This window comes from Maylandia zebra, linkage group LG13 (assembly GCF_041146795.1).
Source record: "Maylandia zebra isolate NMK-2024a linkage group LG13, Mzebra_GT3a, whole genome shotgun sequence".
In the NCBI taxonomy this organism is placed as follows: Eukaryota; Metazoa; Chordata; class Actinopteri; order Cichliformes; family Cichlidae; genus Maylandia; species Maylandia zebra.
In genome coordinates, this window is record NC_135179.1 from 16,889,995 (window position 1) to 16,917,492 (window position 27,498).

Consider the following 27,498-nt stretch of genomic DNA (forward strand, 5'->3'; position numbering starts at 1 on the left):
ACGATCATTTATATCAGTGTTATTTGCTTTTCGTTTTTTATGTCATTTTCACTTTACAATGAGAAGTTTTTTTGTATTATTGGCTCGATTCAATTCTTTCCCAGAGCCAGACACTCTGGAGAATTGTGACCTGAGCTACAGCATACATTTCCTTTTTGGCAACAGCTACAGAGGAAGTAAAGGCCAGTGCTAACAAGCCCTGTGAAAAAACACTAACCAATCCAACAAGCCAGGAATTATACCAGTCAATTAGAGGCAAACAGGAGGCAACTTTGTTTTCTTGAATGGGATACAGAGTAGGCTTGTTCTTGTGGTACAGTAGGCTTGTGAGCAAACAAGAGCCTGGAGCAACCTGAACTGCAAGCTGAAGAGTAAATTTGCATGTAGCGAACTGTTAGCCAGGGTCAGCAGTGCACACGCACACGCACCAACACACAGACAGAATTTGGCTGCTCCCTTCACAAAAGCTGCTTCCTCTTCGTTTCATCACTCAGGCAGGGCTTTGTTGGTGAGCGGAAATGCCTCTAGAGGGAATGAAAATACTGGCAAGTCCCTGCAGCTCTTTCTGGAGGGAGGCAGGTCCTGCAGCTGCACACACGCAACTGCACACATGTGCCAAAGTGCCCATGTAGGTTGACGGCTCCGGTTGCGCACAGAGATAACTGTGTTAACCTAAAGAACATAAACAGCAGTGTGTGGTTACAGGGTTGCGGAGGCAGCTGAGGAGCCAGAAGAGGCTGACACTGACAGCACAGGATCTAAAGTTGCACTAATGTTGTCACGGCTGCCGCAAAATTACAGGCAACATCAATGTGGGGGCTCACGCCGCTGCTGAAATTAGCCCGGGAGACTTAGGTGACGCTATTTCCTTGATTCATTAAGTCATACGAGTCTTGCCGTCTTGCTGAGATAACCCATCAAACAGTCAGAGAAAGGTCAAGGAAAGTTCAAACATTGAGAGCGCTCTCTAAGCTGCACAAAATCTATCCATTTCCCCAGCCCACATCCAGCTCAGGTTGCACACATTCACTCCAGTGGGTGCAAACTCTCGACTTTTAGGATAACCACAGAGCCACCGTGCAGCCTAAAGCCTCGCTAATGCTCTTACATCTTTGTTTTAAATATTCCATTACCTCACTCCAGGGCCATCTTGATTGTTGAAAAGCACATGTTTGTAATCAGATGACAACACTCCAACAACAGATGACTTCAATCAAAACAATCGATGGTCAAAAACACACCATATTAGTAAAACATAAAAACCTATGATTTATATGAACAAAGGAGATTGCCCGATTGTTTAAGTACTGAAAATGCACGCACTGAAAATCTTCCACTTGGTGCCTTTAACTTCTCTTCAGCATGTTAAATGATAGCAGCTGTTATGACTACCATTATCCAGCGTGAGAGGCCAAACCTTTTACTAAACAGCCGTCGGCGGTTTTTGACGTCTTAGCCTTCACATTTATAAACTGACAAACATTGAATATTTCAATAAAGACTAAACAGACCATCTAGGTTGACTTTTGGAAGTATTTCGGGTGGGCACGCTCTGTGCACAGTGATTTTCAGCTTCACACCGTCTCACTGTGCCTCCCACACTCACATTCTGTTGACCCAGGAAATTTAAAACCGTATGCTATTTTTATTTAATATTTCATGTAAATTGTGCCACCTACACAACGCTGACAGACTCGCCTGCCTACTACCATGTCTTCTCATTACAGCCTCTACAAGTTATTCTAAGATTAAACTAACCCTCTGCCATCAGCCAGCAGCGTGTGCATGCTTAAAAGTTCTGCTTCTTCAAAATGTGGGTCATTATTCACTGTCTCTACTTATTAACAGTGTAAGATAGTAAAAATTCTGTTCTCACTGACTCCACAGGAAACAGCTTCAAATTTCTTGATAGTCCAAGAAAATAAAAGTGCCAAACCTTTTCGATGGTGACATCCTACATTGCTTTATTTTGAAAAATGTATGACTTCTCGTGTGATATCACCTCACACTGTAGTTGTACACCATATTGGATGTGACTCAACCACTGGCTTGTAGGGGGGAAAATGTATTCCCCAACTGGTTGGTGGTGGTTTCTGGAGATTGTCGGATGCTTGCACTTTTTCGTGTTTCTCTGCAACTTCTTGCTAACTACTCAGGAAGTGGCACATTTTCACCTTCAAAGTAAAAGATGAGTCTATGTGTTTCAAAACTGTTGCTTTGAAAACGAATCGTCTTCATTTCCAGTTTGGTTCTGACTTTCTACAGTTTCACTATAGCTCGGGCAGTAGCTGCACAGTGTTTGTAGACAAGAACATCACTTCCATTCAAAGTAAAACCACAGCAATATGCTATGAACCAAAGCAACCAACACTTTTCTCTGGCAACAGGTGGCTGCCAGTTCTATAAAGTGGCATGTTCATATGCCTGTGTGGCTGGGGCTTAGGTAATAATTTTCCCTCCAACAACCATTCGGTGAACCGGCGGTTGCCAGATGGTTGCAGATCAGGCTCTAAGCCTGTGTGAATGGGGCCTTGTTCGCTCTATTCTACATTGTGACTGTAGCTGTCCCACGTCCAAAATGTCACGTCGCTTTGCGGTTACGTGTCTGCAAAACTTCAATATAGCAGTGTGGCTGACCAAGAGAGACACTTCACAAAGCCTGTCATTCAACAAAGCATGAACACACCAGCGCCACGAAGCCGCTTTGAAAGGTGTGGCTCATCCAGGCTAATCTGGGCTTAGTCAAGGATGGGTATCATATTTTAACGGCAGTTTACTGATACTGTTTATCGACATGGTACTCTAGCTGCACTCCTATTCTCTCATTTGTGATATTTTTAAAAGAAAAACCATCAATCATCAGATATTCGTATCATGGTGAACCTGAAGATAACCACCTTCGGCTCTGCTGGTGTCCTTTTCGCTTAGCACTTAGGATATAAAGTTCTATATGTGCACTGTACACTCAATATAGTATACTAAATTTTGCTGAAGCTTTTGAATACTCTCAGATTCTGATCTAGTAAGTGTAAAGTCAGTCGTGTAGTGTAGTGGGGCACAGCATCCTTGCTGGGGAGGCTGCTGCAGTAGGGGTGTGCTTTTGCCATTTGGGGTTGTGCCTGGTCTTCAACCATGATCGGCAAGTCGGCATGCCAAAGCTACAACCACATAAAAGCAGTTTTGCTACAAATACAGGCAATGTAGATGTATGTAACACATATTTACTGACTAAAATTACAACATTAAACAGTGTGTTACAAATATAGGCTTTACAGCGCTTATGATCTCGTTATCTTAACAGATAAGCTACACAACATACTGATTTCCCCAAAGTGTTCCTTTATCAGGGAAAAACTGAGACTTCTGACCAAACATCTGACTAAAACACTGCCTCAGTGAGGAGATATCAGGGGAAAGCAGATTCTAGATGTACTGACAGAGTGGAAGAGCTTTCAAGACAGCTGCTCTAGTTTCTCTCTGTCACTCTCGCTGACACACACACACACACACACACACACCCCTGTGCGCACACACACGCGTGCTCGCGTACACACTCCACTCCCTCTCTCCTTTTTAGCCAGTGACAGCAGGCACCCAGCGATGACACGAGGAGTGTCTCTGGCAGCCAGTAAGGCAGCACTAAACAGACAGAAATATCTGCTCTGACAGACGGACAGACCATCACCCAGTACGACATGCTTGCAGCTGTCACTGTTCTCACCGCTCCTCTTCCCCAGCCCTCTGGTTTGACTTTGCTTTATGTGATTCTCCCTCCACCCTAAACAGTGCTTCCCTCCTTTTCTCCTTCCTACGGCCATCATGTACGACACTAACGACCCCTCCTACGTTTGAGACACTGCGCTTGGCTCCTGTTGGTTTACGGCAAGAAGAGGAAGAGATAGAGATGATCAAGGGGCGTGAAAGAGGAGCACCCTCTATGAGCTTTGGCCTCCACAGGTTTAGCTCTTTGCTCCTTTCATTCGGTCTTTCTTTTGCTCTTAAGAGTCGTGTGCTTTCACACAAGTATCTGTTCTCAATCTTTCTCTGTCTCTTTAGCTCGCTCTTTCTCAGTAACAGCCGTTCTCAATTAGGAGGGTCAGGGAGCGGAGCGGAGAAATAACTCAGCCTCTGGTATCTGGAGCTGCAAGGACCCGGAGATCAGCAGCAACAAGAAACCACCGCTGAGTCGAAACCTGGGCTGCGGATACATGTTTGCACGGTTGTGCGCGTTGCATAAATCTGCGCTGTGTCAACAGGTTGTCAGTGACCTCTGACTTCCATATTTAAACACACACGAATATGACAGAGCTGCTAATGTTTTGACTGGCACATTCTCCTGGAGTGTGGAGCTCTTCACCGTTCAATCTAAAGATTCTGGCTTTAAAACAATGGAAAATCATTCGCGCACAGGCAGGCACACCCATGGACCGAGTCTTCGCCCCGTGGAGAGAGCTGCTTTAATTGCTTTGTTTCAATGGTCCCCTCTGAATGGGAGAGGAGCTGGCGGCTGCCGTTTACAAGACACATCTGCAGGTGTTGCATTTCAAACTGAGAAACTCAAGCTGTGAGAAAGAAAACATACGCTAACAATGACAGAAACATAGGAATATTAAGGCAGATTGTCCCTCTGTCTTTTCCTCTCTGTCTCACACACACACACACACACACACACACACATTGCAGGTGCAGCAATGTTCAGCAGTCCCCTCCAGGCCATTGAGGCACATCTGAGTGATGCCATACTCAAAACTCTCTTTACCTCTGTGTCTCCTTCTATAAAAATACTGACTTTAATGTGAGACAATGTAAAACATAAGACCACACAAAGCCGAGGCACACTATATTTAGGAGGGGCTTGTCAAATTTTCAATGAGGCTCCAGCACTGTGTGATGCTTCCCGGTAAGAATTAAGAGTCTGATCAAAGCCACCTAACGTGGCTTCGGGTTAGGTTGGTGTATGTTTTAGATAACCTCTCCACAGCTGATACACTGCATGAAAAACTACTTTACTTTGTTGCCATACAGCCACTGCTGCACAGCAGCTTCCCCCCTACAGACTCCAAAGCTCATTTGGAGCATTTTTTCACACTTTTAATTTGAAACCTCGCGGAGCAGTGTCTCTATGAGAATCAGATCTGTTTGTTAGAGCTGGGAGTCGAGTAGTTTGGAGGATCTCGGGTAGCGTGTCTCCTAATTCACTGAAAGAAAGAGCAATCAGCTAAGCTTCAGATGGCACCCAACAGACGACAGATTCAATCTCCTTTCTTCGAGCGTCTCTATTGTGACGTTCCCACATGCTGGTGAGCACGCCGCGTTGCTCACATTACTGATAATCTATGCAAATAGGCCACAGATTGACTAGAATGTATCTAATTGAGAAACATATGTGTCACACTCAAAAATAATAATTCTTACATCTCCCAGTGTGCGTGTGTGTTTATTTCCCCCCCCCCTTTACTTTATTTCTGTCAGCATTCGTTCATTTATGCAGTTACATGTGACTGTGATGTTGGCGTCTTGCCGTTTAAAATGAGGACACGGTGTATCTTTTGTTTGTCGGTACAGCGTTGGGAGTATTCCTCGCTCTCACCTTCTCTCTCTCGTTGTGAACCCTTCTGCGGCATCGCAGGAACGTCCTGGCCATTATGAGAAGCCATTAATGAGTGCGTGGCGTGGCGTGTTGTGATGCGCGGCATATTACAGCCATTCATCAGAGTCAGGAGACACTTGACAGGCGACAGCCAACAGGTTGTGTAATCATATAACACAGCCATGTCAGGCCTGCCACAGCTCCGTGTCCCATTCAGGCCTCTAATGTTGTTTTCCTCTGGGTAATTGACAATACCAGACAGAGAGACCCAGTGATGGATAACATAATGGACCGACAGGCACACAAAGATGGCGGCCCACCGCCAGAGTGATGTCATTTCAATTTATATCTGCTTTTGGAGAAATCTGCAGCAAATTTGTGCTTCTTAAAGCCTTGGTCTGCTTTTCCTTCTTCTTGGGTTTGTAATTACTGAAATGGGGCAGCACAGCGATCTCACGAAAACGAGAACTTCAGCAATGTAGTAGCTCACGCGGCTACTACTACTACTACGGCAATGTACCCTTGACCTTGACCACAGTGTGGTGAAAACCCATTAGGTGATTACTGTGTGCAGGTTTCACTATAATTTGACGGACACTACAGGAGGAATCAGGTGATAAAGAAGGCAAAAAAGGTTATTAATCATCCTGATCATGTTTTGTGATCCGAGATCAAGAAGTTGCTCTCAGTGCAGAACAAATAGATACTTAAATCTCTCATTCCCTCAGCTATTAGATCGCTTAACTCTTGACAGGGGTTATTTAGTTTGACTTCTTTTAATGATTGTTCATTTTAGACACATTTCTTTCTCAATCTATTTATTTTCTTTGGGTTTTTTTTAATGAGTTTTACTATTTACTGCTCTTTGCCGACCGACCTCTTTGTTTGACACACCTTGACACTCAACAGTGTTTGTGGTTAAGTGTTTCAGGTTTGTACGTTGTATGTCTATAATTAGGTAGGTTGTGATCAATAAAGTGAGTTGAAAATGGAAAAGTGCCAGTAAAACAACAAATACGACGCTGAACTTGAGCACAGTTTCGGTAATGACTGATTACTGTTACACTTGTAAGTTTGACTGAATCCTGTGCAAGGAGTAGCAATTCTTGTGAACTGACAACAGAGGCCTCGTCATGGCGTGAGCTCAGCCGTCCACATGAGCTAGCAAGAGAATTTCAAAACAGCAGAAATCCCATCCTGAGAGCTTCCTGTTTCATAGTGACTGTTGAGAATGATACGTTAGCAGAATGCTGGTGTTTTAAAGGCAAAGTGAAACGACAGCTGTATTGTTTCATTCCAACCAAGAGTGTGGCTGACTAAACTAAACTAAAATAAAATGTTGGCCTTGTGTGTTTAGAAGCAGGCGTCGAGCTTACGTTTGTTTTTTGTTTGGAAGGAGTTCAGAAGTTCGTGCACTTCCTATCTGGTCGTACCTGTATAAATGCCTGCCTGCTCTGCATACCTGTTTGCGCCCCACCCTTCCTCCTCTGTGTCTGCTTGTCTTCCTCTTTTGCAGGTGCTAAGAGGATCTGCCTAGCTAGGGAGCTCTTACATGCTTTCCCCAAAGGGCAAATACTGCCCTAGATGGTTGCTCTTCATCTGTTTAAGCATTTTTTAAAGTATTTGCGTCCTTTCCTACCAAGTTTTCCGTCCCAAAAACCGATTTCCTGAGATCTGCCCAGGACCATCTGATGAGCGCCCTCTAGGTAAAGCGCAGATCGTTTCATTTAAGTGAGACCAGGTGAGAATAACTCCAGGGAGAGCCAGATTATCTAAACCCTGTTATCTAAATATAGAGCTAAAACTCAAAGTGAGCAGTAGTAACACAGAAAGAGTTAGAAAGTCAAAGCTGAAGCAGGAATTCTGTTTGTAAACCACAATGACTGTTTAAAGTGATTGGCCAGAGTCATAAATATGAAAAGCGAGACAAATATCATCTTTATCCATTAAATAAAATCATTAAAACCATTGATCCAAGTTATTGTGGTGATTAGGTCTAAAGATGACAAAGTTAAAGCAATTACAGTGTACCAGCAGGCCATCTGACGCTCAGGAATGTGCGTCTCCTACTCTGCACAACTCCCAGCTTCGTCAGAGAGGAAGAGGTGGCCCTGAGGCTGTGTTAGACATTGTTAAGGATAGCAAGTATCCTCACACAACCTGTTCTGCTCTGTCCCTAAGCTGGAGAAGAGAAGACAATGTTCTCTCTTATCCTCCCACTCTCACCGCTTCATACCTCTGCTTGTTTGTGAAATGCCTCTTGCAGCACAAAATCCAAAAACGGCCAGCTTGTGCGTGTGAAAAACAGGGCGTAAGATGTTAACCACAATGAAACTCACCAGCAAGGATAAAAATAAACACCCCCTGTCTTTTGAATATCATCACTGTCTCCTAAGCTGGAGGTAAAACTCCTTAGAGAATAATAGTTTTGATTAGACTCGCTGTCTGTCATTGTGTCTTCGTCTTGCCTTTCTCTCACCCCTTCACATATAGTCGATGTACAGTATACGCACTCAAAAGAAAAAAGATGGGAAGAAAGGGACAAAACAGAAAAGGCAAGAAAAAAAGAGGAGGGTGTAGGACACTGGATGGCGGAAAAATGAAACACGAATGAAAAAGGAACGCTGAGAATGGGATCATAAATCTGTCACAACAGAATGGGTGAGAGGCCTGGAAGACCTAAAAGGGCTTATGTCATTGTTTTCCAAAAAGCTCTGTTTTCCTTCTTCACATGTACACAGGCCCCGAGCTACGCTGTAACCCTGTGACGCAGAAAATTTCCCCTTTAGTGTGGTCACACACTGAAGGAGTCCACCTAACCGCTGCGAACAAAACGCACTCCTCCTCTCTCCTAAATCTCAGCTTCATCGCCTCACAACGGCCGCATTGTTCGACCTCAACAGTGGCCACGCTGTGCGCCGCTGACGTTAAAAAGGCGTGCAGTTAGAAGCTACGGGGATAAATACTCTTCAGTAAACAGCAACAGTCTGTAACGTGTTTGCAGCAATGATAGGCTTTCTAAACAAATTAAGCCAAAGCGGCTCTACATTACTCATCCTGGCCGGCTGTCTGGCCAAATTCTGTCTCCACTGCACAGTTGTTTGATCAACTGTTTGTGCCGAGTCTATGTGTTAATGTGAGGGAGGGAGAGAGGAAGAACAGATATGAGTCCACGGGCTTGAGCTGAGACGAATAAGGCACGACAGCCGCAGGGAGAAGCAGTGAAACTAGTCTTCCTATACTTTCATGTGTCTGCAGTCGTGTGCTGTCACATTCGGAAGCTCTGTTCTTTCTTTCGCTGTGCATTACTTGTCAATCTGCTGATGGTCGGCGTGTGTGTGTTAAACCTGTCACTTTCTGCACTCTGAAGTCCGTGTCCTAATCGCTTTGGCTGAGCCCTGCTAGTCGGGTGTGTACAGTATTTGTGTCGGGCTGGTTATATGTGCACATGAGTGTTTGTGTGCAGGGCAGATGCTCCCAAAGCATAGCCTTTGCTCAGCATTCACACACACACACACACACACACACACACACACACACACACACACACACACAGTATTAAGGAAGATTACCTTGCACTTTATTTATTTATTTGCTTCCTAAACTGCCCCCACCCAACTCCCAAAGCCCCCCCTCCCCCCAAGTCATTTTTCTTAATCCCTGGTGGAAAAGAAAACGGGAGGCAAATAAAAAGTGTAATATTGGAGCACTACAGACACTACAGGCCTACTTTTTAAATGGCTGATAAGTTTTCAGATTTAGGGCAATGAAAAGTGCACCAGACCTTTGAATGGGAGCCACAATAAGGTCCTGGTAAGCTCTTTTAAAGTACAGCGTGCCCTACTATTACTGTTTGTCACTACAAATCTCTTTCGAGCTAGACGGGGTTTTTTTGAAAATCAAAGGTTCTTGAATCATAGCATGTTTTTTTAATGATTTCTCATTTTGACACTGGCCACAAGCATCATGGTGGGGATTTTATTTTAAAGCAAAGCCTGCACAACGCCTCATAAACAGCAGCTGCAGACTGCTTCCTTAGCTGCCAGCTCAGGAGTGTCCAGTCAAACCAGCCACATCACTCCCTCACTTTTTCTCTGCGTGCCAAGTCGGCTCCAAGTCAGGGAGAAAAAGGAGGCAGGATTGATTCAACCAATGTGCACAATCGATGAGATGCGGAATGAGAGAAAGATGCGTTTACCTGCGTGAACCTTGACCTCGGTGGTAGTGCCGCTGTGGTCGCCACCCCCTCCCCCGCCCCGCCCGTCATGTATTCCTCACGCAGGGTCCCTCGCTGACCTCTCCTTAAGTGGCGATCTGAAGGGAAAGCGAGACAGAAGAAGAAGGCTGTTACATTTCTTTTAATGGAAAGCCAGTGAGAGCCTGGTTCAGACAGAGGACAAATGTATCACAGAAAACAAAAAAAATGCACCCCGGAGTTGAAAAATGTGTGCGGGAAGCCATGAGGGAGTTTGCTATACTGCCCCATTTACTCTACCTCCTAACCCTGCCGGAGAGCCAATGAACCAATAAACAGCTGCACCACCAATCACACTACCGTGCGTATATACTGCAGCAGCAGTCCTGTGTAAATCCCCCACCACCCCCATCCACGCGACCCCACCACCCCCACCCCTGCTGCACAGGAACAATGTCCTTCCTAAAGGTTATCAGCAGCCTGCTGCTTGGTCAGCCCTCATTCTGAATCCATTACACACAGAGCATCGAGATTCACTGCCTTAATACACCTCTCTTAGTCTCTCCTCACTGCTTCACTGCGCCCTTTACAGGCCGATACAAATCCAGCGTAGGCCCAGAACACACAAATTTACACGGGTTTTGAGATTAGCCTATCAGAACTTTTCCTTTCTGTCTCTGTGATTGGTACAAATTTCATCACCACAGAAGCTGTGATGAGGAAACGGAGTACTATGCTAGCCCCTACCCTTGACCACCGATGTCCAAATGCTCCAAAACTGACTTTGTCATACACTTTGATTTATGGCCAAATAACTTTGAAACTAACCACATCCCCGCCAGCCTCAGCTGTAGTCTGTGTTTGATGTAAAACAGCAAATGTTGCTTAGTATAAAAAGCTAACAGACTAAATCATTTCGGCGTCCTGCAACATTACTGCAATAAAGTTTATAATAACTGACAATAATAGTCCCCCAGGAAGATACACAATCCCCCTACTTCCTCCAGTGTTTCTTCACATGCAATCTGGTCAAGAAGTAGAATAAGTCTAAAAACTGCAGTTTAGAGTCAAAACGTGGACAGCTAAAATCTTGTTAAAAGTCTGGGGATCCAGTTGATTGATTTCTCTTAGATCACTTTTGTTAGTGTCCATATTTTGCAAAAGTTTGAAAACAGAAGTTTTGCTTCAATCAGCAAAAATCAGCACGCTTTGTCCTGGCAGCAGATGTTAGCTGAAGCTATAATAAAAGGAATAAAATGACTGAAATGCATAAAAGATAACACCATGTAAAAAAACAAACAAAAAAAAACACCTAAAATCGCTGATACCAATATTGAGAGAACAACAGACATATGGTTGGAAAAGCGGTGGTCACTACCATCCATATTTCCTGTCTCTCTTTACTATTCCCATCAATAAAGACACAAAATCCATGTGATGCAATGGCAGGCACCTCATACATCACAGCACCTGCTCGTTCATTTATTCCATGATGGGAAGGGAACATACTGAAGACTATAATGTGAGAAGGGGGTGGGGTGGGTGCTGATTTTGGACAGAGTCCAACAAAGAAGAGGACAGGGCAGAGAAGAAAGCCATAAATACGCAGGGAGGCGAGCAGGTGTTCGAGAAATATGATTTGCGGGGGTCTACGTAGCACGCGGTGCTGACAGGTAAGCCTATTAGGTTGCTATTACCCAGCTATAACATGCACCAGTGTTTAAAGGTGATGGGTTTAAGAGAGAGTTATACATTTATTTTTAAAAATGCAGCAACTACATCATTACTGAGCTGGTTTCACATTGATTTAATTCACTGCATCGCCTTTTTTTGTTTTTTCCGAGCTGACATAATTCGGCAGCCGTGAAAGAAATACGTGTTTCGCTTCGCTTGTTGAATAAAAAACAAGCAAACAAACAACAGCAAGCTTGTTTTATTGCAGTAGATGTTAGGTCTGATTCGACTTTAGAGAGCTACACCAGGTTTTTCTCTTTTTTCTCTCTCATATTCTGAAAACGACATTAGCCTTCACATCCAAAAGAGTGCAAGAGAGAGCTAAACACTGAGATGGCAGTGCATTTCTGCGCATTGAAAACTGCCAGGGAGCAATCAGTGAAGAATGCAAACGTTTATAAGAAACCCAATGCACTAGAACATGGAGATCTGCAATCGAATTTCACTTGAAATACTGCACGAGAGACACAAGACTGCGAGAAAATTGCTACCACTTGAGCAGCACACTACAGATGGTGTTGAGAGCAACACAGCACATAGCAATGTGTTCTTTAATAACGTGGTGAATATTGCAGTGAAAAGCTGAGTAGCTTCTGCAGACTCCTGCTTTTTTTTCCCTTTCCTGTCAGAAGTGTGAACTCTTTCATCCAGGATATAAGAGGCTGCGGTAAAATCCTCAAAGAGACTAATCGCGTTAAATGAGGTTTGTGTCTGTATCCATGACTTCTGAGTGTGCGTGTGTGGGATGTCAGGGGCTGGAGTGAGGGAAGTTGTAGGTGCCTGTGAGCGACTACAAATTCTTGTCACCTTTGAATCTAAACTCTGTCCTGTCTCCGCTCGAGTCAGCCGTCTCCTGTTTTCACTTGGTTAATGCTTCAGTCCTGGTAACTGTATCAGTTGATCGGGGTGTACATTTATGGAGACTAGGGCTGCACGATTAATCGTTAGAAAATCGCGATCTCGATTCATACTTATGTGCGATCTCATTTCCAAATGACAACGATTAAAAAAAAAAAAAGAAAGAAAGAAAAGACGACGGCGACGACGATTGTACCGCATTTTGATCCGGGACGTAATCTGCATGAAAACAAGCGCTCACTCTTCCTGCTCAACAAATGACAAGGGCGGAGCCTTATACCACGTGATACAGAAGCTGTGCCGTGTGATGCTAAAATTAGCAGGGGAAAAAACAACGGAGAGCACGTCAGGGATGACGAGAAAGTGACAGGAGAAAATCCGTCCCGGTCAACCACCCAAACATCAATAACGGGAACCTTATACAGCGCTTCCCTATACTCGTCGAACTCCCGCAGGCACAATGAAATTACGGAGGCTATCACTTATCACCTGACCAAAGATATGGCTCCCATCAACACTGTGCAAAACGAGGGATTTAGGAAAATGATCAACACCCTAGACAAACGCTACACAGTGCCGTCCCGCAACTATTTTTCTATTGTTGCACTACCTGCTCTATACACGCAGCGTCGAGCAACGGTGGAGACGGAATTTCAAGCAGTACAACATTTTGCGGCAACAACATAACGTGAGACATTTGTTGTTTTTATGTTTATTTATTGTTTTTATGTTCAGTCTCAACTGTTACGAAGTTGATGTGCAGTTAATAAGTGCAATAAATATTTATACTGGAAAAGAAAATCGTGAGAGAATCGAATTATGCAAAATCGTGCAGCCCTAACGGAGACACGAATACATTTTCTTTGGTCTTAAAAGTGATTCAGTTTCTGAAGATGACAAAGCCTAAGTTTGCCTTTTAAAAGCCTTTAACACCACCACATTTACTTTGGCTTTCTGGAGGGGAATCCTCGCCTCAAGTGGCCGCTCGTACAGTTCAGCTCATACAGACGCATTCATACAGAAGCATGTGCACAAGCACGCACACACATGCTATGCATCGAAATAAAAGCAAACCTCATCTTCCTTAAAACAGCCAGGGCTGTCCCTGGGTGTCTTAACACAACTCATCAACTGTTAAACCAGAGAGAGAGGCAGAGCAGTAAAAATCAATGCCCCCAGCACTGCAAACAGCAGTCAATTATGTTAGTTGGAAGAGGAAAGAGCGAGAATTTGCAGCAGTGTCTGGAGAGGTAAGGAGAAAGAAATGGGAGGAATCCAAGGAAGGAAGGAAGGAAGGCAGGAAAGAGAAAGTCCATCTTAAGCTAAAAGCAGCAGGCTAATATATGTAATTGATTACCTCTATGCAAATAGAAGAACTTTAAAAAACCACCGACTGCAATTTAAAGCAGGAGCAGAGGCTCTGAAAATCGATTGACGCCATGAGCGAGAGAAGCCATTTTCCTCTAGCCAAGATAAAACACTTTACTACGAGCTGTCAGATACTTATCAGGAGGAAATTAGCAGAGGAATACCATTTTCCCAAACAAACAGGTCAAGTGTTTCTCCTCTTTTGAGTGGCCTGTCCCACGCTTTCACCGTCTCCCGCTCTGATATCATCATCTGTTATTTCCTCCTGTTTAAATGCCAACAGTAAGGGAGCCAGGGCTGTATTTCATTCAAACAGATCATTTGTAATAAAAGAGGGGGGGAAGCCCCACGCAGGCAGGCCTTGTGCACCGGCAGTAGCTGTCTGTTGTTTGAAACAGAGAGGATGAGGTCTCCGGTTTTGCCTCAACTCCCGGGAGCGACCCCAAAGCCTGCCAGCACCCGCACGCACTCGCTGACGCAAGTCCGTCCTCAATCTACGAGCCCGATCTCACCAAAACAATATCTGAGTTTCTGGCCTGCAGTCGGTGTTACTGGCTGAAAAAAAAGGAGAGAAAACAAGAAAGAAAGAAAACAGACAGAGAACAGAGCACAAAGAGATGTCGAGGCAGGCAGCAGCCCACACAAGGCAACTTTGGTGGAGAGAGAGAAGAGGCCAGCTCGGCGTCAACATCAACACCGGTTCTGCAGTCACTGCTCAGCAGGTAATTATGATAACAACGTGTTCCCTAGGCGGCCTCTCTCTGATTTAGTTTCCAAGCACTTACCCTTCCTAAAATCTCCCCCCTGATAACATCTGATATGATTACAAAGTCGAGATCCCTTTCAAAGAGCGCCCACTTATGTGCCTTTAATTTGGTGTACACTAACTTTCCCTCTCGTGACTACTCATTGAAGCTTCTCATCTTATTGTGTACACCTAGTTAAGATGTTGCACCCTTTGGATTGTCATAACATTTCGGAAAATGCAGTGACATAAACAAACCTCACCTACCGACACCATCCGTTACAGAGTGCGCCACTTGCTTTCTATTACCTTCCACTGTAAACACAGCTTTGCCGCATGGGGAAATACGCCATTTCATTGTGTCTGTTAACATCCAGTTTTAGCAGTGGGAATTCGGCCCTGAATGGAATCAACCGAGCTGACCCTGTGATTACCTCTGCGGTGCGGCATTTTCCTTGGCTGTCATCACAGCCGACCCTTTAAACGGCCAGAGCTGCTCTGCAACAGAGGCTAGGCTGTTGACATACTGAAGACATTTAAGATAATCCCGGAGATGTCTCTGTGATTTCCAAGATTACATCTTCAAAGGGGAAATGCGCCCGGCTGCCTGTACTTGAAGGGGAGAGAGATGCGGAGGGCTCTTGTTCTGAAGGAGGGGGTGGAATAGCTCAAGAATGCAATCATGGTTTTGGAGTGGAATAAGGCCTGTCCTGGCTAGCTAAGCTGGCAGGAGGGTGAGAGGATAGGAGGGGAGCGTGGCGAAGGAGAATCAAACCTGAGAGAGAAAACACACTTGTCGGAAGGGGACAAAACACAGCGGGGCTGAGACAGAAGTCTCACCTGTGCGACCAGACCTGGGCCTGCCTTGTCAAGTTGTCAAGTTGAGATTAAATAGTTATTCACTTCCTCCACATGAATCAACTTTTCTTGCCTAAGAAAACAGACCTAAATGCTTCAAAGTGTATACTTTTATATTTGATTGTGTCATAATGCTGAGGTAGAAATCAAAGCTTCTCAAACCTGAAGGATACGGTCGTTGCTAACCAGGTTTGGGACAAAATATTGCTCTGGTAGCAATTTTCTACTCAAGCACTTTATACCAAATGCCTCATACTCAGATGAACACACTAGAAAGCAACTTGGGGTTCTGCCCAACGATTTGGAGCAGTCAGGGATCGAACCACCACCAACTCCTGAGGTACAGACACCCTTAATATGGCTGTGATATACCGATATATGCTCACGCTTCCTCTTGTGATATGTGTGGAAACACTCACTACTTCATGGCTTCTTGCAGAGGCAGAAATCAACCTAATGCAGCTAATACAATAAAATCAACCTTTACTTTGTTGCCACATTGTTTCGTTTTTATGCAACAAAACACTGAACTACTCTTTCCAGTCCTCTTCACAATAAAAGTCCAATAGAAATAATACTGATACTTTTTTTCTGCTCCCTTATTTCCAATGGGTCACTGCATGTTCGATTTGGCACAGATTTTACACCTCACATTAATCCAGGCTTGGAACCAGTTTGTGTCTCTTCCTGGTCTCAAACCGGGGATCTTTCATAAGTATGATAAGCCTGTTAACCACTATGCTATGAAGTCACTATAGTTAAAAAAAAATAAGTGAAGTTAGTTGTGGTGGAAACACAAAGAACCTCATGGGGGAAAGCAAAGAAAAGCAAAAAAACGTAATTATTAAAACTGAATGATATCATACGAAAACACTAACACCACAGTTCAGTGAATACATAATTTGTTTTTCTTCAGTTACACAGATCATAAACTACAAGAAATGAGTGTATTGTGATGTATTGAGATTGCAGATTTGCTTAAGCTGGGAGCAACGTGGAAACCGGAGACCACAGGACGTGAATGATATTTGGCAACTTCAAGTGACTACAGGTGAAATACAGTGGGGCAAAAAAGTATTTAGTCAGCCACCGATTGTACAAGTTCCCCCACTTAAAATGATGACAGAGGTCAGTAATTTGCACCAGAGGTACACTTCAACTGTGAGAGACAGAATGTGAAAAAAAATCCATGAATCCACATGGTAGGATTTGTAAAGAATTTATTCGTAAATTAGGGTGGAAAATAAGTATTTGGTCACCTCAAACAAGGAAAATCTCTGGCTCTCACAGACCTGTAACGTCTTCTGTAAGAAGCTTTTCTGTCCCCCACTCGTTACCTGTATGAATGGCACCTGTTTGAATTCATCATCTGTATAAAAGACACCTGTCCACAGCCTCAAACAGTCAGACTCCAAACTCCGCCATGGCCAAGACCAAAGAGCTTTCGAAGGACACCAGGAAAAGTATTGTAGACCTGCACCAGACTGGGAAGAGTGAATCTACAATAGGCAAGCAGCTTGGTGTGAAAAACCAACTGTGGGAGCAATCATCAGAAAATGGAAGACATACAAGACCACTGATAATCTCCCTCGATCTGGGGCTCCACGCAAGATCTCATCCCGTGGGATCAAAATGATCATGAGAACGGTGAGCAAAGATCCCAGAACCACACGGGGGAACCTGGTGAATGACCTGCAGAGAGCTGGGACCAAAGTAACAAAGGTCACCATCAGTAACACACTACAACGGCAGGGAATCAAATCCCGCAGTGCCAGACGTGTTCCGCTGCTGAAGCCAGTGCATGTCCAGGCCCGTCTGAAGTTTGCCAGAGAGCACATGGATGATACAGCAGAGGATTGGGAGAATGCCATGTGGTCAGATGAAACCAAAGTAGAACTTTTTGGTATAAACTCAACTCGTCGTGTTTGGAGGAAGAAGAATACTGAGTTGCATCCCAAGAACACCATACCTACTGTGAAGCATGGGGGTGGAAACATCATGCTATGGGGCTGTTTTTCTGCCAAGGGGACAGGACGACTGATCCGTGTTAAGGACAGAATGAATGGGGCCATGTATCGTGAGATTTTGAGCCAAAACCTCCTTCCATCAGTGAGAACTTTGAAGATGAAACGAGGCTGGGTCTTCCAACATGACAATGATCCAAAACACACCGCCCGGGCAACAAAGGAGTGGCTCCGTAAGAAGCATTTGAAAGTCCTGGAGTGGCCTAGCCAGTCTCCAGACCTCAACCCCATAGAAAATCTGTGGCGGGAGTTGAAAGTCCGTGTTGCTCGGCGACAGCCCCAAAACATCACTGCTCTCGAGAAGATCTGCATGGAGGAATGGGCCAAAATACCAGCTACTGTGTGTGCAAACCTGGTAAAGACCTATAGTAAACGTTTGACCTCTGTTATTGCCAACAAAGGTTATGTTACAAAGTATTGAGTTGTATTTTTGTTATTGACCAAATACTTATTTTCCACCCTAATTTACGAATAAATTCTTTACAAATCCTACCATGTGGATTCATGGATTTTTTTTTCACATTCTGTCTCTCACAGTTGAAGTGTACCTCTGGTGCAAATTACTGACCTCTGTCATCATTTTAGGTGGGGGAACTTGCACAATCGGTGGCTGACTAAATACTTTTTTGCCCCACTGTAACTTCTAGGCAAGCAACAGGAGCATCTACCAATGAGAGGATAGCATTTATTGACAGATGATTTGGACGTAAATACATTAGAGACTCACGTAGGCAAACAGAAACTGGAATCTCCACAAGCGAGCAGACGTAGCTTTAGTTTTCATGGGGATATATCGCAAGCTATCCTGTAACTCCTGTTCATATTTCCAGTTCTGACCCACTGATTGGGACCCCCTTCTGTGATGGTTACTTTGAGGTTAAATAAAGCCAGTTTCCCAGTGGATCCACTGACACACCTCTCAGTTCAAACAATTGAATGCCCTGACTGCTAGATGCCATTTGTTTTATAGCTGATCATGCATGCATGTAGATGCCCTATTGGACAACTAAACTGGCGCTAAGAGTCATGTACTGTCTGCGGTATTTTAGAATCCACCTGAACTTTACAATGAACTGAATGCTGGAAAATCTCAGTCCCTGAGTCACTTAATCACTTGAGAAGCGTTTTAAGTGTCTTTATACCATTTGTTTTTTGAGTGCAGATATTTGCAGAATATACTAGATTGAGTCCACACCATCAAAATCTGTTACAAACGTCATTATCTTAGGTCCATCCACTCATGGCGCGTTCAAGTAAAGTTAAGAGGGCAGATTTGTCCTCTGCACACGACCCGTTCTGACAATGAAGGACTTGGGCGCTGTAACTCCAGCGAACATGACTTCACTCCTGTGCAGCCTCCAGGCAACTCTCTCCCACAGAGTGTTTACTGCATCATCACAAAGCATTTTTAGATCCAGTGCATGACATCTGCAAGCAGCCGTGAGCCGCTGCATCTACGCAGAAGACCCGAAAGAGAAACGGTAAATCGAATGCGCCACGTCAAATTAATTAGGAAGTATTAAATAAAAGCAAGAAATTATGACTCATATCTGCAACAAATGTCAGCAGTGACGTCCTGTGTGGCTGTGAGCACCTCTTAATGACTCATGGAAGTGTTCACTAATGTGGCTCTGACGGACATTAAAATCATTCAGCGGGATTCTTTCCAGTCGCTGACCGGCATTGTGATAACATCGGGGTATTTTAACACAGCACACGAGGAAGAGCTGTGAATAACAGAAGTAATAATGGCTATTTAACACCACACAGAGTGGCAGGCAAAAACCCAAATGCGTGTGCTTCCTCTCAGCTGGATTGATGACATCATCGGGACCAGAGCCCAGAGCTGGGATCAAAAAGCACAGAGTGAGGCCTGCCTATTACCAGCTGCACATACTGTACAGCATGAGAAGGCACAAACATCCAGTCAAAGAGGCACACAAGTCACACAACCACCAGAAGGCTATTTATGAGCCGCGGAAGAAAGGGAGACAGAGGAAAACAAATCTGTCATCAGCAGGAGGCTGGGAGTGAGTAGACGAATCGGCTGAATCATAACTGCGTCTCGCAGAAAGGAAGTTATTTTAGAATGAGCACCGATAAACTGCTTTACAAGTGTAGGCAGCATTAGGTACAGTATGTTTCCTCTCAGTGAGCTCTGCATCGAGGGCCCCTCCTCGCTTCTCCAGCCTCACTGGCCACAGTTGAAAAATTAATGCAGCAAACTGACAACACTTAGGGCCTCCCTCCCTCTCGCGCTCACTCGCTCTCTCCCCTTCCTCCCCATGTACCAAACAGGATCAATTACCAAAGCAGGGCTCCACTCAGCAGCGCTAAAGAAACAAGAGGCACTCTCCATCACAGCTGCGTGTGAGCGTGCACATGCAAGCATATGTTTGTGTGGTTCGGGCGGCTTATGATGAGCCGAAAGAGGAGGAGGAGGTGGTAATAGTCTGTTTGCTTCTCTAATGACAGCAGCAGAGTGGATTAGTGAGCCTCCTAACCCTTCAGCATCACTCCTCTGAGTGGAGCTTGTAAATAACCAGTTATGGTCAGTGGGAGAAGGAAAGAAAAGATGGAGACACCGAGACTAATAAGCTAACAAGCGCTAAATATGTGAATGTGCAAGCATTTTTTTTTCTTCGTGCACGTTCATTTGTATGCAGGTGGAGATTTCAAGGAGTTCCATTTCTACAACATCAGCCAAGTTATTCAAATGCAGCACATCTGACTGGAGAGGATAACATAAAGAAAGGCATCAGCAGAAATGGCAGCAGGCAGTAATCCCCCAGCCAGGCCACTTGTGTTTGCCACGCAGGCAGGCAGCGCTGTCAGTGGCAGCACCCATACAGGCCTTATCAGTGACAACCACAGGGCTATTCTAATAACCCCGCTGATGCTCTGCGGTGCAGGGACAGACGGGGAGATGAGCATGCAGACAGACAGGCGGACAGGTTTCACTTCCCGCATAAAGAAAGAGCCTGAGAGCCAGGTATCAGCTCATGCCTGTGTGTGCTCGTGTGTTTGTGTATGTGGAAAACTTTCTAACATGTAATGCTCTGACAGCTTCATACATGCTGTCACTGTCGTCTGAATACGCTACAAGGTTGACCAGCCCACCTATTAACCCCGCACACGTGCCCACTTTGCATTTACGACAACGTTCTCTAAACGCAAGCGTGCTGGTTTTGCAGCCCCCGGTAGGCGCGTATCTGTCTCCGGCATCATTATCACCATTCAAAAGGTCAAGCACAATGCTTCAAGCCTCTTCTTTGTGATTTATGCCTTTGTGCTATTAACTCTCTTCCCATTACTCTCCATCTGTAAATCTAATCACACTCCCTCACTGTTGCAGCGCCTGGTGCTCTCAGGACAGAAGCCGCGGCCGACGGGAAACAGCTTATGTAAATACAACACTGTTGACATAAGACGAGCAGTACACGGTGCCTCGCTGCTATGATGAGACACGCCGATTAGCGCCCAGATAAGAACAGCTATCGCTTTATTGTTCTTTCTTTTCATTTGCTGCAACTGTTCTTTGCTATCTTTTAAAAATCCCAACATCTTAATGTTTATTTCATATCTACAGGATCATTTCCCTGAGCTCACCTTAAGTGACTGAGGTGCTGTTGTTAGTAAAAAGACCAAAAGAACAACAAAGAAATGCAGGCGCAGTGCTGCGGGGCTCCATTTGTAGTCAATGAATAACTCGAATATTGACACCAGTAAATGAGGGTGTCACTCATGACGCAAAGAAACAGAGCAGCGTTCAGCAGAAGTGCTTCCAGGCATTCTCTGCATGTATGTGAGCCAATAATCATTACCTTGGCTTGAGAAAGGCTCCACAACCACTTGAAGCCCCGTGAAAACATCTACTCTCGCGTGCCTCGAAGCAGCCTTGGAGCTCTTTGAGGAAAGTGGGCTGACAAGCCACTCTATGGCTGCCACATGCAGTATAAAGACTTAATCAGGTCTACCGTGTCTAAGTACAACGATGGCTTCTGAGAGAATTCCGTCTGCAAGGACTGATGGGAACTTCGGTGATGACACAGAGAAGCCTGCAGGCCTGTCAGCTCGTCTCGATGCGGTCAAATCAGCGCTGGCCTAACGGAGAACTTTTTACCGCGGCGCTGACACGCACTCACACACTGGCTGACACAAATCTCCAGCATCACTTCAGCCATCCACTCAGTCCTTCAACATCATACTCGACATGTGGCGTCTGTGCGTGAGATTTGCAGCATACACACAGACTGAGTCATTCCAGGTTTAAATTTGGATGTTGCATGACACACGACCATCTCAAAATAACGCTCTGATATGCAGAAGAGCGGCAGTGCTTTAGCACAGAGCCAGCTGGACCAGAGACTACAGTGAGGATGAACTGGTAAAGGTTACATTAAGTTCACTTGGCACAAACTCTTTGGTCTGCATCAGTTTCTGCGTTGTATCGAAATGTAAGATCTAATCTTAGCAAAGCAATTTTAGCTCTAGATTTGGTTTCAAGCCCTGGGATAGATTGGCAACCTGTCAAGGGTGTACCCTGCTTCTCACCCTGTGACAACTGGAATAGGCCCTCCCAGCATGCCTGAATTGAAGAAGGAGAAGAAAATGGATGGATTTGGTTTCATTTGATTAATACAAGATTAAACAGAAAAACTGTCAATGAAAAACTTAGTACCCGATGTAGCAAAACGCTAGAAACTTTGCCAAATGCTGCTTTTCTTGCAAGCATCTGAAACGCACGCTATTCAAAACACAAAAGAAGAGAGTTTTAAGAAATCAACGCAAAGCCCTAATCTCTTTGACAGATATCATAACTAAAGATTTCAAGATGGTGACTTATATTTTATGTGCCACCAAAAAAAATGCTAGGAAAGAGCGTTTAATTATTGATGGTACTGGAGTAGGGAGATAACCGCTCTCCTCCTGTTATCAATCATTAATGGAGTTTCCATCAAAAACACTTCAACCCCTCAAGTATCAAATATCTCTTGAAGGTGGAAGACCCACATTCAAACATCCCACTTAATCAAAGGGCACACATTGTGCTCTCAGTTTCTCTCATTTTCACTTGCTCAAATTAGGATAATCGCAGCACAAATTAGAAAATTGTTCACAGCTTAAGTGTAAAAGTAGGCATTTTCGCAGAGGTCTTCTTTTGAGTGATGAGGGTTAATGTGCAAATTTTAAATGTTTAAATCACGGGGGAGAGAAAAAGAAAAAAAACAGCCAGTGCTTTTATTTTCTTACAGAGACAACAGATCAAATGCTGAATCTGAGAAATGCTTTCTTTCTATTTTTTTTTATATGATGCAACACCTCAAAGTAGTTGGAAAAGGGCTATGTTTACCCCTCTGTTGCATCAACTCGTCTTTTAATAATATTCACAAGTAGAGCTGCCACAAACGATTATTTTGATAGTCGACTAGTCACCGATTATTTTTGCGATTAGTCGACTAATCAGATCATCATCCATTGGACGTAAAACGTACAGCTTATTGCACCAGCAGCATCTGCTCTTATATAACTATCATTAGCTTACAGCTTTAAGTGTTTAAGGTATGTGCTAACTAAAAATAAAGACAAGATGATAGTTTATAAAATTTTAATGAAATTTGCAGATTGTTTCGGTGAAGTTTAATAAACTCCTTGCTATCTAAAATATAACAGGACACCGGAGTAAATTCTCCAGCATCTCACACTTCTGATAATCAGCTGTCTGCTTGACGTTTATTCAGCTGTGTAAAAACTTTAATCTCAGCCAAACCGATTTACTCAGGAACAAATAAAATACTAAAAAAAAGCCAAACAATAACATGTTTAAGTTATCTAAGTGACTCATATATATTTAACCTAAGTAGCGAAAGACGGCGGTGGGTTTGAAAACGATTTGCCGGGAGTCCGGTGTTCTCACGGCTCTAGTTAGCCTAGCCCCCGGCTAACTATCGAGCTAGTGGGTAACAGACGTCTCCGAAAACGTCGGAGCGCTTTTGAAAATATGTGGTGTCTTGATAAACTGAGCAGATATTTGAGGTTTACACAGCTACATTCTCGCCTGAAAATATGTTAAACGTTTATTTTGTGACCCAGAAAGAATAATAAGAGTAATATTAAAACTAACTAGCTGCCGCCATTGTTGGAAACTGAGCTGGGCCGCGCTATGAATTCTGGGAAACTGCTTCTTCTTCTTCGGGGTTTAACGGCAGCTGGCATCCTTGTACATGCTGTGCTGCCATCTTCTGTTCCAGTCCGTTATTACACTCTTAAATCCTGCCACTTATTCCTGCGTCTTTTGTGATCTTACAAAGCTTCAAACGACGCGTCGACTATTAAATCAGTCGTCGACGATTTTGATAGTCGACGTAATCGTGACTAGTCGACTAATCGTGGCAGCCCTATTCACAAGCATTTGGAATTTGAGGAAACCTATTTCAGCTGCATTAGTGGGCCTTCTTTTTCATATTTTTCATTTCATAATGCAACACAAGAAGTCCGCTGAAGTGCAGGCAGGTCAGAATCTGCACTCTTTTACTGTGCAGTCACGCTGTTGTGATATACGAAGAAAGCGGCTTTGTCTTGCTAAAAGAGCGGAAATATAACATGGCCGACAATTTGTACTGTGGTATTTTGAAGATTTGTTACTGCTATTAATATTATATCTGTAACACGAGCTAGTTGTCTCACAGAAGTACATGAAATACAAATCTTTTTAAAGTCATTATCAAAAAGGAGCAACACAAATAAACCACATGACTAAAAACATTAAATTATCTACTTTTAGGCTTTGTTGACAAAAATCAAATATTTGGCACATGAGTGGCACGTGGAGTCAGTGCTTAGAAGGCTGCTTTTCATGCTTTTACCAGATGTAGCGTCGGTTTAGCAGGCCGGCTGTTTTCAAACAAAGTCAACATATGGCTCATTAGCATATCTGTGCCTCACCTGGCTCCCTCTTTGTGTGTGTGTGTGTGTGTGTGTGTGTGTGTGTGTGTGTGTGTGTGTGTGTGTGTGTGTGTGTGTGTGTGTGTGGAGGAGCTGCCTGAGCCCCACCCACAGTCAAAGACCAGCACACAAGCAGCAGAGCAGAAATGATTTAAAATTAAAAACTTCCAAAAAGCAGACACAACTCCTGTCTTGGTCTTGAGTTATCTCGGTGCATCTCCGCTCTCTCTTCTTCATCCTCCATCTGTCTGCACTGTGCTCAGCAACAGCTCCTCTCCCAGCTGTTAGCGAACTGTTATGCTACCTGGCTAGTTAGCGTCATTTCCCAGCATGCTCGTAAGCGCCGTAATTACTGTTAAATTATTTTATGTTTCACAAATTACTGGGAGCGTCACTGAGAGGTGAAGAGAGCTAACTGTGGATTGTTAACGCCCGTGCTACCGTACTGCTCGGTCTGTGATTTTAATCCTTGTTAAGTAGTTGCTAGGCAATGGGATGAAATCAAAACAGAACTTTTTTGATATAAATCAGATGTTACAGTTGTGAAATTAAAATGACACAATGCTTAATTAGGAGTTATATGTGGATTAACACTACCAGTAGGTCACTTTAGCCCGTTGGTAGGTGGCTGCCAGGTAACGTGATGACATCATAACATCTGATGTGGATAAGAACCTTTGGGAGCTTTAATGTAGCTGTGTGCCAATTCTGATTGCTAAACTTGTGATCGTGTTCACCAATACGCCAGCCATATGAGTCGTGCGATTAGAACTATGAGTGAGAAGGGTTCACAGTTACTACAGACCCACTCTCATGCTTTTTACTGCTACCGGTAGACAATAATATAGTCCATTTAAGCCACTTGAAAAGCCTATGTGGATGTTTTATCCGTTCGCCACTATGCCACCCGGCACTACAAGCTACCCCTTTGCTTTAACTCAGAGGATTTACTGTCTATGTTTCCTAAAAAGGAAAAGAATGTATAATTTAATTGGTAATGCCACATGACACTTTTCCACTTTGCCTCCGTCCATCTTAAACAGACGACAGCACTTCTAGATCTTCTCTGTATACATTCTTTTCTTTGAATGGTAGAGTTTTAACTTGCATTTGTGGATGCCGTAAAATGTTCATCAGTTCAACAGCTTTCAGATGTGATCCTGAGACCATGCAGTGGTTTCCACCACAGCATCTCTTCAATGCATTTCTTCTCAATTTATTTTGGAATTGGGGTTTTTTGTGTGCGGTGATTTCTTTAGATTGTATATGAATCCCAGAATTTGGTGCAATCTTATGCTGAGACATTTTTTTAATTTAATAATTAACTTATCACACCACATATAGAGTGATAAACCTATCCCCATTCTTACTTCTGAAAGCCTCTCCGCCTGTTTTAACATAATCTTGTTACTAATGTAACCCTAATTAGTTGTTAGATGTTTCACCAGGCTTTTTATAGCCCTACACAAATTTTATAGCTTGAATTTGATACTAGTTACACTGTACAGTGAGCATATGTTTTTTGAAAAGCAGTACAGCTTCTGAATCTCACTCTTTGATATATGTTGTCTCTGCTTTCAGTTACATATAAGCAATAAATTATTTGCACCATTCATTTACATTCAACAACGTGTCTGAACTTGTATATGCAGCACTGTTTGAAGAAAAATCTGTCTATCTGGCTCGCTCTGTAAAGCTGAAGGATGGCCTGGTCAAAGTCACGCAGGACACGATGTGCATCAGCGACACTCACAAAGAACCGTAACACTGCTGCTACCCTTTAAAACAAACACAAGGTTACACACAGCCCCGTGTGTGTGTTTGTGCATGTAAAGCTGCAGCTTTGGACCGTCTTTAAGGGATCAGCCAAGATCCTTCAGTCCACCGCCCAGCTAAGGCTACACGGTGTAAAATTGACTTTTACGGTATCCTTGCAGCATCTCCTCTAACAGCCTCGCAGGCTCAGATTTCACATACACACCATACACATTCTACACTACATAAGCACTGCAGCTAAGTGATACCAAAAATGACAGAGTATCCCTAATTACCCATCAAGATGGTTCTGACAGTGTTCCGTGTGCCAGTGATCAGTGTCATGGCGTATCGCCAGCAGCGACTACAGTTTGTCTGATTTGTAGCTGCAGCTCAGTAGTGGGTGGTACACCATCAGAGCTGCAGTGCCATATACTTTCTCTCTCTCCCCCTTCCCCTTCTGCCACCCCCCCCCCCCCCCCCCCCCCCCCCACACACACACACACACACACACACTGTCCTGTTTCACTAGCCCCGACCTTGCCTGTCATCGGTATAAAGCAGCTTCTCAAGGCTGCTGCATTACAGAAACACAGGGAGGACACTGAGAAGATTCTGTGGAGAGAATTCGTCTTAAAAGGTTCAGACACAAACGTGGGCTCTGCTTTAATTTAACAAGCAAAGCAATATGCTTACATGCGGTGTTGAAAACACGAGTTAGTGAGTGAAAATAGACTGTCTACATTCATGCAGCTGTGCTTTGAGCTGTACCCCAATGCCAACGTGCTCACAAAAACTGTGGTAACACGCAGATGGTTATGTTTACTACATTTAACACCTAGTTTTCTTGTGTTAGCGCTGTTACCTGTATTAAGCACAAAGTACAGGTGAGGCTGATGGGAGTGTCATCAGCATTGCAGGCAGCTGGTCATAAACACACAAGTGTTTGGAAGCTGAAACTTCTGCCAGAATGTTGCGTGAGCAGAAATGATAATGAAAATCACAGGGAAGAGAAGTCAGTTTGTGCACAGTCCATTCAACAGCTGTAAAAGCACTTGTAAGAAAAAACCATCACCAAAGTCGGTAGTTTTCTGGGGAACATGAATGTCCGTGGAAAATGTCTGGGAACGCTGTCCCATAGATGCTAAAATAGGTCAGTATACACCAAAGTGTTTTACCAACTGACCATCACTGCTATAACTAGAACCACGTCAACAACATAGACTATATCAGGGGTGTCAAACATAAAACCCGGGGGCCAGAATTGGCCTGCTAAAGTTTCCAGTCTGCCAAATGTACATCTTTGGAAAAAATTTATATTTTTATAGCTATCCCTTCTGATCCAGAACACTTAGCAATTTATACAATACCAAAGTAAATAAGCAACAGACAAACAATTGTTTTTTCATTATCTACTATAGAAGAA

At 43.9% G+C, this 27,498-nt stretch overlaps 1 protein-coding gene across 4 annotated transcripts in view; it reads right to left on the reverse strand.

The window, feature by feature from the left end:
• zmiz1a (zinc finger, MIZ-type containing 1a) overlaps positions 1-27,498 on the reverse strand; it is a 122,101-nt gene that overhangs the window by 81,154 nt on the left and 13,449 nt on the right. For all 4 annotated transcript variants that reach the window (XM_023153439.3, XM_023153441.3, XM_023153438.3 and 1 more), the window contains exon 2: positions 9,789-9,904. The gene's annotated coding sequence lies outside the window, so the exon portion shown is untranslated. The remainder of the gene's footprint in view (positions 1-9,788; positions 9,905-27,498) is intronic.